The sequence below is a fragment of the Triturus cristatus genome, chromosome 6, assembly GCF_964204655.1.
Source record: "Triturus cristatus chromosome 6, aTriCri1.1, whole genome shotgun sequence".
Classification (NCBI taxonomy): Eukaryota; Metazoa; Chordata; class Amphibia; order Caudata; family Salamandridae; genus Triturus; species Triturus cristatus.
The window spans coordinates 236,312,753-236,328,432 of NC_140589.1; positions in this window are offsets into that span (position 1 = coordinate 236,312,753).

Here is a 15,680-nt window from a genome sequence, read left to right on the forward strand (position 1 = left end):
GTCTCAAGACCTCAGGACTGAACGAGGTACTCGGATCAGGGAAGCCAGTTCCGGCTTCACGAAACCACACGCGGGACGCTGACGTAAGCGTCGCCGCGTTTCTAGACCCCAGGACTGAACTAGGTAAGGAGCGGTTCTATTCCCCTCAGGAGCCGAGGAAGACGCTGTGAGATTCCGGCAAAGGAAACAGGTATCTCGGGACCTAGGGAGGGGTCGGCTCTGTTCGGGACTGTTTCTCGTTGCCAGAGAGGAGGAGGAAGGGAACCCGGAATACGAGACATTTGGTTAACTCTTCCCTTTCATGCAGGCAAGGGCACAGCAAGCGCTAACTCTATACATGATGTCAATGCTGGATTAGTGACTTTGGGATTAGGGCACTTGTACATAATTTCAGAAGCGCTCAGTAGCGCCACGGGGGGAACCGACAGGGGAACAAAGGGGAAGAAGGTCTGTTAGATCTTGCGAGTGTTGGAGGGGGCTGGTCCTCTCGAGTCTGAAGGGAAGGCTTCGTCCCTAAGGGGACATGGTATGCATGAAGTGACACATTTGGCAGCTACACTTAGTGAGACCTAACTGAGAGTAGTTTACCTTGTGGTTATATCCTATGTTCTTTTCTGTTCTTTCTTTGCAGGACTCCCAATTCCCTCGGTCCCCGTTTTAGTCCTTTCCCTCGCCTGATTGCCCTGGCACTCTGTGTCTCTATAACCAGAGCCAGGTACGTCGGGAGGTGGAACCCTTGTGCTTCATTCGGATCTACAGGAGCCACAGCGGAACGTGACAGAATTACGCGCCCAAGATATTACTCCTGTGAATTCGAATAAAGCACAAGCATGACGTCACTAGACGACGTGTTACAGGCTCTCCTGGTTGTGCAACAGGAATTGGCCGCCTCAAAGGCAGAAACAGCCGCCCTAAGAGACAGGGTGGACAGACAGGGTAGAAATCCGTTTGACGCCTCTCCGTCGTCATCTCCCATACATGTGAATGTTTCTCCTCCCATTCCCCTGGCTAGCCCCGAGAGGTTCTCTGGGGATCCTCTCAAGATTCAAACATTTCTGACGCAAATAGCCTTGCATTTTTCGTGCAAACCCGCTTCCTTTCCATCTAACCATTCTAGGGTGGCTTTTGCCATCTCGTATATGACTGGGGACGCTGCCAACTGGGCGGTGCCCTTGGTCAAATACGACGACCCCCTGCTGTCGGATTGGAACGCCTTTCGAAGCGAGTTTGAGAGGGTATTTGATCGAAGGGCCACCACTTTCTCGGCTGACCGGGAACTGTTGAGACTCCGACAGGGGAAACAGGATTTGGTCGCGTACCTGACCCAATTCAACCGTCTGGTAGCTGAAACGGCCTGGCCCGAGGAAAAAAGAATGTCCCTCTATTACCAAGGCTTGAGCGATGACATGAAGGACGTACTGGCCCAGATAGATCCGCAGCCCTCCACGTATACAGATTTGATGAATCTCACGTTGAGACTCGATCATAGGTTGTCTGAACGGAGGGGAGAGAGAGTGTATGCCCCGATAGAGAAATCCGAGAGGGGGAACAGGAATACCGGAACCCCTTCTGATACCCAGGCGGAACCCATGGAGGTGGGGGCAATCCGGGCCCCGTTATCTAGGGCGGAAAGGGAAAGCCGCAGACAAGCCGGGTTATGCATGTACTGCGGCAAGAAGGGCCACTATGTTCGGGACTGCCCCTCAAAACCCAAGAAGAGTGGGTATGCTGGCCTGAAGAAAGTGGCGGTGACCTCAATGCAGGTCCCCCTCCCAGACGCCCTGGCTTCAGAACAGAGCGTTCGGGTATCCGAACCCCGTGTGTTGCAGTTGCCCTCTTTGGCGGTCATCGAATCAATCGCTTCAGAATCACACGTCACGCTGCTCATGCGGTTGACGGTGGGATCACAAGACCATGAGGTCGGAGTCATGGTTGACTCCGGGGCCACAGGGAATTTTGTGGATAGTGGGTTGGTGAAGCGGCTGGGGTTAAGGCGCATCCCGAGAACTAGTCCAGAAACGGTATGGGCTGTCGATGGGAAGCCTCTGGTATCAGGGCCCATCACTGAGGTCACGGAAGCCCTGACTCTGACCAAACCAGGTCCTCTATGGGATCACGTGGAAGAGGTCGCCCTAAATATCATCGAGGCACCCCAGTATGAGGTAATACTAGGGATGCCTTGGCTAACCACCCATAATCCCTCGATAGATTGGAAGAGAAAAACGGTGGAATTCGAGACCGAGTATTGTAAAGGGGAATGCGCTGACGCGCACCGGACACATCTTCTCGCCCTTACCCGGGGGTATCACGTTCTCACGGCCGCTGAGAAAGAGACGGTACTCCCCGCGGTATATGATCAGTACAGGGAAGTGTTTAGCGAGAGTAAGGCGGAAGTTTTGCCACCCCACCGCAGTTATGACTGCCAAATAGAATTGATCCCCGGGGCTATCATGCCCTCTTGCAGAGTGTACGCCTTATCTGAGCCGGAGACCGAGCACCTACGACAGTACTTGGAGCACTATGTGGACATAGGTTTCATTAGACCTTCCCGTTCTCCGGCAGCGTCGCCTCTTTTCTTTATCAAAAAGGCCAATGGCGAATTGAGGACGTGCATCGATTATCGCGTTTTGAACAAAAACACGGTACGTAACCGCTACCCTCTTCCGCTCGTCCCTGTCTTGCTGGACCAGGTGAAGGAGGCATCCATTTACACCCGGTTGGACTTGCGGGGGGCCTATCACCTGGTCCGGATTCGGGAGGGTGATGAGTGGAAGACGGCGTTCAAGACGCGATATGGACTTTTTGAGTATAGAGTAATGCCGTTCGGGCTGTGTAACGCCCCGGCGGCATTCCAATACTTTCTCGATGACGTTCTCAAAGAGTACATCGATAGAACAGCTGTGGTATACATCGATGATATATTGATATATTCCAAAGATCGTAGAGACCACAGTTCACATGTTTCGCAGATACTACACAAATTGGGAGAGAACAAATTGTTTTGCAAGTTGAGCAAATGCGAATTTCATGTCTCTAAGGTGGAGTTCCTGGGGGTGGTCCTGAGTCCTTTAGGATTGAGTATGGCTGAGAGGAAGGTGTCCGCGGTACAGGAGTGGCCTATTCCCAAGACAGTGAGAGACGTACAGTGCTTCCTGGGCTTCTCGAACTATTACAGGAGATTCATCTCTCACTTTTCACAGCTCGTCTCTCCACTTACCCGCTTGCTAAGGAAAGGACACCAGTTCTCCTGGACCCAAGAGGCTATGCAGGCGTTCTGTGAGCTAAAACAAGCGTTCACTACCGCCCCGATTCTGCAGCACCCCAGACCCGACGTACCATTCATAGTAGAGGCGGACGCTTCTGACATAGCAGTGGGGGCGGTGCTCTCGCAACGGGAGGCACGGACAGGTCAACTGCATCCCATAGCCTTTCTGTCCAGGAAATTAACCCCGGCTGAATCACACTACACGATCGCTGAAAAGGAACTGCTAGCCGTGAGAAAGGCGTTTCAGGAATGGAGGCACTACCTGTGGGGGGCTACGCATCCTGTGACGGTGTATACGGACCACCGGAATTTACAATACCTAAAGACAGCCCGACATCTCACACAACGGCAGATGCGGTGGATGCTGTTCTTCGCAGGTTTTGACTTTGTCATCACTTTCCGACCCGGTTCAGAGAACGTAAAAGCTGACTCGCTTTCCCGACAATCCGGAGGACATACGGCTCGTCGGGAGGTCCTAGAGGCCATTATACCCCCAGCAAAGGTGATCTGTGGGATCAGGGCAGACACGTTTTTGAACACTGTAAGGACACACCGAACTCTGACGCAATGGTTACAATGGGAGGAACAGGGAGCAGAGAGGCGAATGAAAGGAGGGTTGCCTTTCTTTCAGGATCGGCTGTTTGTCCCGTCAGTGGCGCTGCAGCGTCAGGCTTTCGAATGGTGTCATGAGTCGCTGATAGCAGGTCACCCTGGGTGTACGAAGACTCTTCATCTCCTACAACGTCACTTCTGGTGGGACCACATGAAGAAGGACGTCCGTCAATGGATACAACGGTGCGACGTGTGCGCCCAAGCCAAAGGGGACTGCTCAAAAGCCAAAGGCAAGTTGGTCCCGATGCCGACTCCCGCGGGGCCCTGGCAGAACATCAGCCTCGACTTCGTGGTGGGCCTACCGATGGACCAGGGTTGCGATGCGATCATGGTGGTGGTAGACAGCCTCACCAAAATGGGACATTTCGTGCCGTGCAAAAATCTACCCTCTGCCAGTCAGACCGCTCAGCTGTTGCTATCTCAAGTGGTGCGTATACATGGATTCCCTAGAGTGATCGTTTCGGACAGAGGCCCGCAGTTCATCGCGCGCTTCTGGAGGGCATGGTGTAAGGCCCTGCAGGTGGAGGTGGCCACGTCCACCAGCTTCCACCCACAGACGGATGGCCAAACCGAACGCCTTAATCAAACACTCAAGACGTATCTACGATGCTACTCCAAGGAAGCAAGCGCCTCGTGGGTATCACTCCTCTGGTTGGCGGAACTTTCTTACAACAATGCATGGCATAGTTCCATCAGGGAATCTCCCTTTCGGGCTACCTACGGATATCATGCCAAGGTTCTTCCGTTGTCTTTCCCCGCGGACGTGCGGGAACAGCCCGCTCTGGCGGCCCAGTTACAAGTTCTGGGGAAATTGCACGCGCACCTCCGGACGAATCTGGAGAGAGCTAAGGGCCTGTACAAGGCATGGGCTGACCGCCATCGGCAGGACGGACCATCCTATCGCCCGGGCGACAGGGTGTGGTTGTCCACAAAGTACCTCCGCTTCAAGTTGCGCAGCGTTTTCCATCCTCGCTTCATCGGTCCGTATCCAGTGGTTCGTCGCGTGGGAGCAGTGGCGTATAGGTTGGCTTTGCCGGCCTCTTTGCGCATCCATCCGGTGTTCCACTGCAGTTTACTGAAGCCGGCGGTGGGGGCTCGGAGGGTGGCAGCCCCGCCGATCTATCGTGACGGCCAGGTGGAGTACGAGGTGAGGAAGGTGTTGGACTCCCGAATCCGGAGGGGTCGGCTGTGGTATCTTCTGGCTTGGAAGGGTTACTCGGCGGAGGAGGATTCCTGGGTTCCAGCAGCTGATGTCCACGCGCCGGAGGTGGTGCGGTCATTCCACGCCCGATTCCCGGACAAGCCTGGTCTTAGGAGGCGCACGGGAAGGGGGGCATACTGTCAGGCGCGGATCTAGGGCGCCTACCGAAGGTACAGCCAGAGGAGGACTACATCCCCCAGAATCCCCGGCTGTATGGAGGCGTGACCAGAAGGGGTAAATACGCGCGTTGCAAGCCAATCGAGGCGCGTAATACTGGAAGGTGGTTGGTGCTGGAGAAGACGCCCAGCAGAGAAGGAGGAAGACGCGTGTGTTTGCGTCTGTTATCGAGTTCGGAGAGTACCGGGTTGTGGCGGAGAGCCGCCGCGAGGTACACGTATCAGGGAAGCCAGTTCCGGCTTCACGGAACCCCCACGCGGGACGCTGACGTAAGCGTCGCCGCGTCTCAAGACCTCAGGACTGAACGAGGTACTCGGATCAGGGAAGCCAGTTCCGGCTTCACGAAACCACACGCGGGACGCTGACGTAAGCGTCGCCGCGTTTCTAGACCCCAGGACTGAACTAGGTAAGGAGCGGTTCTATTCCCCTCAGGAGCCGAGGAAGACGCTGTGAGATTCCGGCAAAGGAAACAGGTATCTCGGGACCTAGGGAGGGGTCGGCTCTGTTCGGGACTGTTTCTCGTTGCCAGAGAGGAGGAGGAAGGGAACCCGGAATACGAGACATTTGGTTAACTCTTCCCTTTCATGCAGGCAAGGGCACAGCAAGCGCTAACTCTATACATGATGTCAATGCTGGATTAGTGACTTTGGGATTAGGGCACTTGTACATAATTTCAGAAGCGCTCAGTAGCGCCACGGGGGGAACCGACAGGGGAACAAAGGGGAGGAAGGTCTGTTAGATCTTGCGAGTGTTGGAGGGGGCTGGTCCTCTCGAGTCTGAAGGGAAGGCTTCGTCCCTAAGGGGACATGGTATGCATGAAGTGACACATTTGGCAGCTACACTTAGTGAGACCTAACTGAGAGTAGTTTACCTTGTGGTTATATCCTATGTTCTTTTCTGTTCTTTCTTTGCAGGACTCCCAATTCCCTCGGTCCCCGTTTTAGTCCTTTCCCTCGCCTGATTGCCCTGGCACTCTGTGTCTCTATAACCAGAGCCAGGTACGTCGGGAGGTGGAACCCTTGTGCTTCATTCGGATCTACAGGAGCCACAGCGGAACGTGACACAAAGAGTCCAAAGAGCTTACCAAAACCCTCCTAGCCAACATAAAGAGATTGGTGCATTCTTATTACTCTTCCAAGTCAAAAGATTGTTTATCAGAACTTATAAATGCCAAATTTCAGTTTAATAAGGAATCAACAAATAATGCTTCAACATGTTTATCAAAATCTAGTGCGAAAGTTTATGAAGGTCAGAATAAAGCCGGGAAAGTATTAGCCAACTATTTGAAAGTTGAACATACCAAACTTAGCATAGAGTCCATTATGGATAACCATCAAACATTGAAATTTTAAAGATAATGATATTTTAAACCAATTTCTCCATTTTTACAAGACATTATAAACATCAGAAATTCCTCTCTCAGAATACCACATTTCCCAATTTTTATCGGATATCAAACAACCTTCCGATATTCGATCAGTTCTCACATTCCTGGAATCCAACTTATCACAAAAGGAACTCCTTGCCGCATTACAGACACTTACGAAGAACAAATACCCAGGACCAGATGGTTTCATTGTTGAGTTTCTTACACACTTCTCACATCTGTTACTCTCCAAATTACACAATCTTTTAGACTCTTTTTTACACTGAGGAGAATCCTCTGGCTCCTTTTCGGATGCCCTAATTTGTCTTATCCCTAAGGAAGGTAAAGACTTAAGATATTGTAAAAATTACTGGCCCATTTCCCTAGTTAATATTGATTATAAATATTTTTCAAAGACTTTGGCCATACGCTTAGAATCCTATCTGGTTGACTTATTAGGAATGGAACAATCTGGCTTTGTTAAAGGCCGACTTATTACAGACAATCGTTTATTTTTTTACATCCTATCCAAATCCTCTCACATCTCACATTCCTTGGCAGCAATAGCCTTAGATGCAGAAAAAGCATTTGATAGAGTGGAATAGCCTTACCTTTATGACACACTTAAGTGGTTTGGCTTTGGCCCTAAAATTATTTCTTTAACATCAATTTTATACTCTAATCCGTGAGCGGCAGTGTGTGCAAATGGTGGTACATCTTCTTACTTTAATTTAAGTAGAGGTGTCCGACAGGGCTTTCCATTGTCTCCGTTACTTTTTAATTTGGAACCTTTTTTATCAAGAATCCGTCCGAATAAAGATATCCATGAATTTAACTTTAAAGATACTCAAATCAAATTGGCGGCTTATGCTGACGATGTTTGTTATTTATCTCACAACTTCAGACATCTCTCCCCGCATTCCTACAAGAGGTTGATTCCTTTGCGGATGTCTCCGGATATAAATTAAATAAAGATAAATGCAAAATCTTACCTTTAACAAAATACATGTTTAAAGACGATTTTGCTATCTCAAATTTCACATGGAGCCCTCAACATATAAACTATTTAGGCTTACAGTTTACCCCTTCTATTCCTGGTACAATTACACATTGTATGGAAAATTGTATACGGAGAATATCCTCTATGACCACTAAATAGCACCCTTTATACTTATCTTGGTGGGGCCATTTTGATACCATAAAGATGATGTTGTCCCGATTCTTTGTACAATTTCCAATATCTCAGTATCTGTTTCTTTGAAACTTTTAAAGAAAATTAACTCTATATTGATCTCTTTTTTATGGAGTAATAAAAAATCACGTATGTCTTTTTCAAAATTGACACGTCCAAAATCAGAAGGTGGTGTTAATTTCACTGATTTCCCTACATATCAAAAATCTTTCTTACTTCGTCAAGCCTCGAGATGGCTCTCTGATTCTCTAGTGGATTGTCCTCTTTGGACTGAACTTGAATGATCTTTTATCTCTCCTTTGTCATTTCAAGAATATTTATCTTTCTCTCGTAAACCACAATCTTTATTTACTCCCGTACTTAAACACACATTAAAAATGTTTATGCCTATTTCACCTACTGATCCTGCCTCCTCTCCAGTCAACAAATTACATACTCTTTTACGCATTAACCCCAAGGCCTCTATTATATACAATTATTTTCATACTTCATGTAATACATGGGAAAAAACTAAGATGGGGCTCTCTTGGGAAAAAATGTGGAGGTTTGTTGGTCCACGGCAGTATGGAACAAAATATGGACCAAAATTAGGAAATCTTCTAGAACAGCAAACACCACACAGACACTGTTCTTTATATATAACAGACTTTTGTTATCCCCGGTTATTTAAAATGCAAGACACACTGAGCTCTCAGATACCTGCTGTACATGTTCCTCTCCACATGCAGATTTATATCACTTACTTTTTACATGCCCACCTGTTCATACATTTTTCCAAAAATTGTGGTCTCAAATTAATTCAATTTTTGACTCCAGTTGCCCTTTTTCTACTTCTCATGTGTTTTTGGAAAGCTTATCCCCTATATGGGCAGACTGTGATTCTAACACAAAGATAATTGACTTATTATTAGCAGTTGCTCTTCAACAAATAAACAAAAATTGGAAAGATTTTACTAAATTATCATATCATATCATTGTGGTACACTGTCTGCTATAATCATAGGGCCCGATTCACAGAACTAACTTAAGACAAAATCCTAAACTTACTACCATTTCGGTATTCACAGAAGGCACATACTCATTTTGGTATTCACAGAAGGCACTTACTCATTTCGGTATTCACAGAAGTTAGGAGTCCTAACTTTAGGACTCCTAAATGCCTTCTGTGAATACCGAAAGTCTTAAAATTAGGATTTTTCTCAGTTTAGTAGTAGTATAGTTAGGACTCCTAACTTTAGGACTCCTAAATGCCTTCTGTGAATACCGAAAGTCTTAAAATTTGGATTTTTCTCAATTTAGTAGTCCTAAGTTTAGGACTCCTAACTTTAGGACTCCTAAATGCCTTCTGTGAATACCGAAAGCCTTAAAATTAGGATTTTTCTCAGTTTAGTAGTAGTATAGTTAGGACTCCTAACTTTAGGACTCCTAAATGCCTTCTGTGAATACCGAAAGTCTTAAAATTAGGATTTTTCTCAATTTAGTAGTCCTAAATTTAGGCTTAGGACTACTAAATTGAGAAAAATCCTAATTTTAAGACTTTCGGTATTCACAGAAGGCATTTAGGAGTCCTAAAGTTAGGAGTCCTAACTATACTATTACTAAACTGAGAAAAATCCTAATTTTAAGACTTTCGGTATTCACAGAAGGCATTTAGGAGTCCTAAAGTTAGGACTCCTAACTTCTGTGAATACCGAAATGAGTAAGTGCCTTCTGTGAATACCAAAATGAGTAAGTGCCTTCTGTGAATACCAAAATGGTAGTAAGTTTAGGATTTTGTCTTAAGTTAGTTCTGTGAATCGGGCCCATAGATTAGATACAACTTTTGTATACCCTGTTCACATGGCAACGAAACGCTCAAATTTATGGTTACCTAATACTGTGTTCATTGATGCTAGTGCTAGACGTTCCTTCTCTCTGCCTCTAGTCCTTGACTTTCCTCATGTTGATATTATACCAACCGGTATTTTGCATTTTGTATTACGTTTTTACAAGATTTGTAAACTTCTTCTATTTACACCGATCATTTTACATAACCCTGCCATTTTCTCTTTCAGGCTATGGTAATCTGATTTCTGCATACAATTATTTTGATTCTTAGTTTTAGTTTTACCTTATGTGATTATTGTTGTTCTATTGATCTTTGTACTGTTATTCTGTATTCCCTCAATAAACTTCTTTTTGAACTATGACTAAACTTCACAGGGCTCGGATTTTCTCCAACTCAGCTTGTCTTCCTTTAAATGTTAAAACTCGTGTTTCTTTCAGAGGCAGAGTTCTATCAAATTAATTCCGTGCATGATTGCCCCTAGTTAGACCCTCACCATCATCACAATTGGTGTTCAGACAGCAGAACAATAGGAGATTGTGCCCTCCCCATCGGGCGTTACTGAGAAGGATTAAAAAACACCATCTGACCATTTGCACATTTCTGATCACTACAAGAGCCAGATTTCATCAAGTATAAATCTTCTTAATCTACTCCTGACACTTTGGTATGAGATCTTAGGAGAGTTTTGAATACCCCCATACAGATAGCACCACCTAATTGTTCAACTGATTGGATCTGTGATTAGATTTTTTTTTTTACTAGTTTTCAGAAAGTCTCATCAACATCTGCACTCTTTAGTATTCCCTGATGTCCAAGAACATCTTGTCAGCTTCTCCTCACAGACATAGTAGTTGGAAAGTCAAAACCTGCTACTCCTAACATGGAGGATATCACCTTGGAAACGTTAATGAGGAAGCTTACAAGCATTAAGACGACAATGGACCTAATGCATGCAGACATCAGCGGCTGATCTTAAATCTCTGAAAACTGATCTTTACTCTATGCATAAACTATATGATAAGACGGATCACATGGTTGAAGCTGTAGATGAGCGCTTTACGAAATAATGTTTGCTTTTTTGGTGTGCCAGAGGATGTGGAGGCAAAGGACATGGAGGGCTTTCTATCTGTTTTTGTTCCTCAGCTTATGGGGTTGACTTTTACACCTCCATTGGAGTTTCAGATGGTGCACTGGATCCGTGATAGAGTAGCTTCACGCTGGAATACTTCACAACTTACAGCAGCAAGCACGTCAGATCATTCTTGCAGCAAAGAGACATAATGGTCCCATTCTTTTTCGTGGCACTAAAGTTTATGTCGCTGCTGATTTCTCACATGCTTCATCAACAGAAATTCTTGCCATTTTGGTCAACTTTGAGGAATCGTGGTATTTGTTATGGTCTTTTAGAACCGGACACTATGCTCCTCACCATTGATGGCAGGCATAAAGAATTTGAGGATCCAGAAGATCTTGATCATTTTTTGTCTTCTCTACCTGGAGCACACAAGGAGGTGTCACAACCTGACCCTGACAGTGCACCGTAGTCATGTTTGAGCTTTGTGCCAGCACAGTGAGACAGTTCAAGTGATGGATTAACAAACACTCAGGGAGAAAAGGGGGGTCTAAGGGAACGTTTAGAGACCTGGCGTGCATATATTCCCCAACCAAATTATGCAACACAACTAGAGTATCCACGGGTCTACTGAATCAAAGTAGACTGTAACACTGTTTGAAACGAAGAGTAACAGAAAAGGAACATCCTATAAGGAGGATGGATTCCCATCACTCACCAAGGTGACATGCTTCATCATCTGGGTCTCCCCCTAGCAACACACTAATGCTACTAAGGGCTACAATTCTTTCGGTGAAAAAGGGGAGCTCACGGATGTTTTTCCAATTAACTGAAGCACAATAACGCGCTGTGTCAGATCCAACAGATCTGACGAAGTATTCTTTATAGGTATTCACATGCTTTACCTTTTCTTTTACAATATTTAACATTTAATTTCAACAAGTGAAAAATGTAAATGGGCAAGTAGCTCCCTCCTCTTATAAAAAGCAGGCACATTTAGTTACTCTACTAGAATTAATATATTTTGGTATTTTGAAGTGTTCTTTTTGTAAGAGCTTGCAGACTTTAAAGGCTTTTTTCCCCACGGAAAATTAATATAATTCACAGCATAACTTTTATATTGACTTTGATTTGAAGCTCAGTCTTAATAAGGTCAACATCACAACTATTTCTTGGCTCACTCAAGAACATATTAGCTCAGTTGCTGCTTTACAAACTGACAAGGAGAGTATTACACATTTTTGTAAAATTGTGGGCTTTAGACGACAACTTTAGAAAATCAAAGTCAATTCTGCACACTTAGTACATCAGTGCCTTCAATTATACATCTGGAGTGAATAAACTGTATTCACTTGACTGGCATTTGAGTTGCAGATGATGGGAATAGATTGCAGCATCTGCAGTTTTGCAAAGTTGTTGAGAGGTAATCTTCTTTTCTTCTTTCTTAAATAACAAGCCTCTATCACAGTTAAGTAGTGGGTCTCAGACAAAAGAAAACACATTTCAAAGTAGAATGTTCAAAGTCCAGACAAGTTTAAAATTCACTCTGCATGCCTACAGTGTATTCAATGGATTAGCTTAATTTCTTTATTAGTAAACAAAGCAACTGGCTTTTCAGGAGCCCTCAACTCATTCTTACTAACATTAAAAAACAATTTAATATGTTGTAATCGAAAAGGTTAAACGTCTCCCTGTAACCCAGTGTATGCCATTCTTCAAGACCTAGAAAATCCCATGTAAGTGCTGGTGTTTTGCCTTGTCCTAAGTTAAAATTAATTAGGCTTCACTAATGCCCAGGAACGCAGTATTCCATCAAAGCTTTGAAGTAAGGGCAGCTAATGGATTGGCTCATGCCAGAGCAAAGTTTACCACACATTAAAGGCTACTTAGGGTGTTCGTTTTGCAGAAGAGAAGTGATTTTAGACATGTAAAATCAATCAATCAACATTTTTTAAAGGCCATTGTTGTTTCACTTAGTACAGTTTTGCATGATGTGGGCAACGTTTTGGTTGGTAGGGTTCCTTCGCTGCTGGCTGACACAGAGCCCAAGTACTGCAGACATTTCCCATGGCAACTGAGAAGAAATTGGGATTTCTTTGGACTTAGTTTTTACATACGGACTGGTAGAGAGGCGGTAAATGCCCCATTCTGCCTCTCCTTGGGGCAGATGTATTATCTGGTGCCCAGGGGGTGGGGACCGATGTTAAGATGGTCCAGCGACTCTTGTCATTCCTTCTTCCACCTTTTTCCCCGTTAGTCTGGAGGGCTTTCAGCCCCATCAACGGGAAAATTGGGCTGTTTACTCCAAAGGGGACTCAGGGAGCCCATCAGCCTATCAGAGGAAAAAGTGATAAGAGAAATGGGGTGCGGCGCCTGGCCACCCTGGTTCTAGACTGCAGGCCACAGTCCCGGGCATCAGACAATCTTTCTGCCTCCTTGCCGGAAAGATTGGAGGGTTCACCTCCTATATTACTGCCCCAGGGGATAGAAAGTCCAGTAGAAACCAAGGATTGGTATAAACAAATGCATGGTGTGTGTGGGACCCATGTTTTCATCAGGTCCTAGCTCCAGGCACCAGAAAGTCATCTTGCTACCCGTGAGAGGCAGAATGGGGAATTTTTATCCCCTCTCTGTAGCCATATGTGTCAAAACTATGCCCAAAGGAATACAACTTTCCTCTCACTTACTAAGGGAAAGATGGCAGCATGCGAACTTGAGTCCTTGGGGTGGCAGAAAAACTGTCCAACAAAACCATACCTAACCAGTTATGTGTTTTTCAAAATTGGTTACACAGCTATTCTGAATGCACTAATATAGAGCTCTCTGTAGGAATATATAAACAGAGCTCTAATGTGGTCTGCATCATTCGGCTGATGGGTATGAAGATAACCTCTGCATTTTTAAAATATACTTAAGATTGTAAGTTTAGGGATTGGAGGAATAGCAGTTATTTGTATTACTCTGATTTTGGGCCTACCCATACTATTACGTGATTCAGAGGGCAAATGGTACCCCATTTGTATGGATGGGACTATCACCTGTGACAAGAAAGGCTCCACAACGCAACAAGGAAACCAATTTATGTTCCTTTGTAATTCACTAGTTCTGGCAATATGGGTAGCTGCTGTATTTCGACCCGTGCTCGAGTGACACCCAAGGACATCTACCAACCCGACAAAACTAAAAACCCAGGACAGTCCAGGGTCATGTGGTTTACAAGATCCCTCTACCCTTTCTTACTCAGAATTCCCTGCAAATTTGAAACTCCCTATGTGAACAATAATTAATAATTGACCACCATGGACAGAGAAAGACTGTAAGAGGGTATGGCAAATTGGGTTTAGCAGATTACTACACTGGTATAACTGAGAAGGCTGGCAATATGCTGTCAACTAGAGAGCTTAAAAAATGGGTACCACTAATTTAAGATGAGTGTAAATGGATTACATGTAAATGGCAGCAGACAGGAAGCAACTTCTACAATACGCCAAAACTGAAAAATCACCAGATGAGATATTTTTCACATTTTATGGTCATGCACAGCTTTGATCATAGACTGGAATAAAGTAAAATTATGTAATATTTATGTTGTTCCCTTAGTTGAGAGCATATTTAATATATGTATCTGTTTGCAATAATGCATGTGAAATTGCTTTTATAACTTATGGCTATTTTGTACTTCAGTGTTGTACACTGCACATTTAGCCTGACTGTTGAAGTAAACATAACCCAATTTTGAAGTTGGCATTGCCAAGTGACAAATGAAGATTTATTGCAGCCAGCTTACTGCTGTCCCCCACTGTAGCCTCCTCCCAAGCTCTTCATGCGTTCTTCCCAAGAACAGACACTTGCTCATTTTGTCTATTTTGAGTTTTGGTCTAATCACCTGTTCATTAGTCCACTTACTGCACTGAAGAAAATGTATAAAATGTATAGAACTTAGCATTATTGTGCCCCAATGGGTCAGACGGCGAGGCACTGGTACGTTGGCGCTGCGAATCACACTTACAATATTTTTGCTGCATGCTATAATTTTGGCTGTTAAATATGTGTTAGACTTCTATGAGCTTTCCGTAGTGTCTGTTTTCTTGCACAGAACATGGTGCCTTGTGTGCTGGGAAACATCTTCACTCAGGCTGCTAGGGGGCGAGCAATGACCCAGACTCCAGCCGACAAGCCCGGGTGTCAAGGTAAGGGAGAATTTTGTCCAGGAGGACTGGGCTGGAGGACGGCCCAGCGCTGGAACCAGCAATTTGGCTAGGAACTGTAAGCACACTGAACTAAATTAAGGTGAAGTCTAACCATGTGTATTACTGGTAGCATTGGTAATATTTTGTAATATGTTAAAAGGGCGCACCAAACTGTTGTCTGGGTAGGAGACAATGGGATAATAGACTGGTTAGGTAGGTAGGAATCGGAGGAGTCCTATAGCAAACAGAGTATGTGTGTAATCCACTTTGTAGAGCGAGCGGGCTCTAGAGAACAGTGCATGTATAGGCAAGAAAGGCAAAAGTACCAAGACTCAACACAGACCCTTGAAAGATGAATGTGTGTGAGAAAAAGTCTCTCTGATCCAGCCTTACCGGCTCCTTTGCTAGCATCTTTTGGCACACAACCAAAGACTTGCCAAACGTAAGGGGATCTTTGAGTGTCAGTCCATGACATCTTTTGTCCCTCCCCCTAACAAGATCCTTTAGAGAATGACTGAGAGGATCCTTACCCTACTTTCCATTCCAGTTTCATTACATGGGATACACTGAGGCACAAGGCCGGCAGACACGTTCTTGTTTCCAATGAATAGATGAGTGGGACGTAATGGGGGCAGAAAATTCTACGCATAAAGATCCTCCACCGAAAGAGACTGCTATGGACTACCAATATAGCAAGGCACATGCAGATTTGTGAAACAGTGGGTTGGACTCACTAACTCGGATGGGATGCCCTTTAATGATAGCGGCATGTTTGAG